Here is a 3,225-nt window from a genome sequence, read left to right as displayed (position 1 = left end):
GACAGAGAGAGAGAGAGAGAGAGAGAGAGAGAGAGAGAGAGAGAGAGAGAGACAGAGAGACAGAGAGAGACAGAGAGAGAACAGTGGTGATGTCATGTAGGGCAGATGGGGAAGATCCAGAAGATGTGCAAATTATGTTATTTCATGTCACAACAATATATCATATCAGTTAGACAACAATGTCGTTATTTGAATGTTGTTGATCTAATAAAGCGAACGTGGTTGTTCCATTGTATTGTTGTTCTGGTCTGTTTTCACCGAGTAAAACAGATCCACGATGCAGCTGTTTGTTTCTCTTTCTGAGCAGGAGGTCCAGACGGAGAATTTACCGAGAGTACTTGATTGGCTCAGGGTGCTGTCTGTCACACATGGGACACCAACCACGTCACCGCAGCAACCTGCTCGTCAGTAAACGCCCCTTTCTTCGACGCTCCATTGATTTACAATAGAAGTGCCTGCCCAAGAAGGCTCGTTGTCATTGGCCACAGATAAATCAACGTCCCATGCCCGGTAACTCTGATTGGACGGATGTGCCAAGTTAATAGATAGCTAGTGGTTTACCATGCACTGTCGCCACATCTTCAAACTAGAACGCTTAGCTATCACCTAGCCAGTCGTTTTCAAACGTAGCATTATGAAAGAAAATGTAGAGAAAAAAAACGTCTCGGGGCTCATTAGCCACGTAAATTTGGCCAACAATTAAAATAAAGCCAAGCTGGAAAAGAGGATTCAAGTGGAGTGGTTGGTGGTGACTAACAGCTGCTTGGAGGCTAGCTATAATACCCTATACAGGCTAGCTGTCTAGTTTAATCTATTACTATCTAGTTTAATATATTACTATCTAGTTTACTATATTACTATCTAGTTTTATCTATTACTAGCTAGTTTACTATATTACTATCTAGTTTAATCTATTACTAGCTAGTTTACTATATTACTATCTAGTTTAATCTATTACTAGCTAGTTTACTATATTACTATCTAGTTTAATCTATTACTAGCTAGTTTACTATATTACTATCTAGTTTTATCTATTACTAGCTAGTTTACTATATTACTATCTAGTTTTATCTATTGCTAGCTAGTTTACTATATTACTATCTAGTTTAATCTATTACTAGCTAGTTTACTATATTACTATCTAGTTTACTATATTACTATCTAGTTTTATCTATTACTAGCTAGTTTACTATATTACCAATTGCTATCTAGTTTATTCTATTACTAGCTAGTTTACTAAATTACTAGCTAGTTTACTAAATTACTATATCACTATCTAGTTTACTAAAGTACTAGCTAGTTTACTCTATTACTATATCACTATCTAGTTTACTAAAGTACTAGCTAGTTTACTCTATTACTAGCTAGTTTATAATATTACTAATTACTAGCTAATGTATTCTATTGCTAGCTAATTTACTCTATTACTGTCTAGTTTACTATATCACTATCTAGTTTACTAAATTACTAGCTAGTTTACAATATTACTAATTACTCGCTAGTTTACCATATTACTGATTACTAGCTAGTTTATTCTGTTACTAGCTAGTTTACTACATTGCTATATAGTTTACTACATTACTATCTAGATAACTATATAACTATCTTGATTCCTCTATTCCTAGCTAGTTTACTATATTAGCATCTATCATACTCAATTACCATCTAGTTTACTCAATTACTATCTTGTTCACTAAATTAATATCTAGTTTACTATATTACCAGCCATTTTACCCAAATACTAGCTAGTGTACTATATTACTATCTAGTTTACTCAATTACCATCTAGTTTACTATATTACTGGCTAGTTTACTAAATTAATATCTAGTTTACTATATTACTATCTAGTTTACTATATTACTGGCTAGTTTACTAAATTAATATGTAGTTTACTATATTACTATCTAGTTTACTATATCACTATCTAGTTTATTATATTACTATCTAGTTTACTATATCACTATCTAGTTTACTATATCACTATCTAGTTTACTATATCACTATCTAGTTTACTATATTACTATCTAGTTTACTATATTACTATCTAGTTTACTATATCACTATCTAGTTTATTATATTACTATCTAGTTTACTATATCACTATCTAGTTTACTATATCACTATCTAGTTTACTATATTACTATCTAGTTTACTATATTACTATCTAGTTTACTATATTACTATCTAGTTTACTATATTACTATCTAGTTTACTATATCACTATCTAGTTTACTATATCACTATCTAGTTTATTATATTACTATCTAGTTTACTATATCACTATCTAGTTTACTATATCACTATCTAGTTTACTATATTACTATCTAGTTTACTATATTACTATCTAGTTTATTTTATCACTATCTAGTTTACTATATTACTATCTAGTTTATTTTATCACTATATAGTTTACTATATTACTATCTAGTTTATTTTATCACTATATAGTTTACTTCATTACAAGCTAGTTTACTTTATTACTAGCTAGTTTACACTATAAATGTATGCTCCACTACCATGGTCTTCTGAGCAGTAAGAGTTAAAGATATCGGAAGTAACCACCAAAAAACTGATCATGACCCAAGTGCAAGAATGCTTGTGTGTGTGGCTCAAAACAAATTTCTGGGATTGGTGATGAGTGCATTCAATGTGTAGCCAGTGTAATGACTACAGTGTGCTGGTTTCCTATGGGCTTGACCCACCAATGTGCTCATGGTAAAACCCCCGCTGAGAGCGAGCGAGTATCTAGAGGGAGAGAAAGGGAAGATAAGGGGACATTGTGAGGGATAGAAGCAGACTGAAGAAAGGAAGTGACAGAGAAGGGAGAAATGAAGAGGGGAAGAGTGGAGGAGGAGGAGGAGGAGGAGGAGGAGGAGGAGGAGGAGGAGGAGGAGGAGAGAATGCATAAAGGGCAGAAGGCGAGGTCTTGTCATTGTATGAATGATTTATGATTTGACTCTACTGAGCTCAATGAATACAGAGTGCTTTACACACACACACACACAGACACACACACACACACACACACACACACACACACACACACAATCACATTTTAATGCACGCAATACAACATGCAAGCCAACAAACAAAAATGCACACACGTCAGAACACAGACACACACCGCGTTTAATGATGCTTGTGTGATGTGTGTCCATTCTCCATCTGCAGTGTAAATTGTTTTGTAGGATTCACAAACCACTATTCTCTCTTCCTCTCTTTTT

Source organism: Oncorhynchus kisutch, unplaced genomic scaffold (assembly GCF_002021735.2).
Source record: "Oncorhynchus kisutch isolate 150728-3 unplaced genomic scaffold, Okis_V2 Okis01b-Okis20b_hom, whole genome shotgun sequence".
NCBI classification, from domain to species: domain Eukaryota; kingdom Metazoa; phylum Chordata; class Actinopteri; order Salmoniformes; family Salmonidae; genus Oncorhynchus; species Oncorhynchus kisutch.
This window is presented reverse-complemented; position numbering follows the sequence as displayed.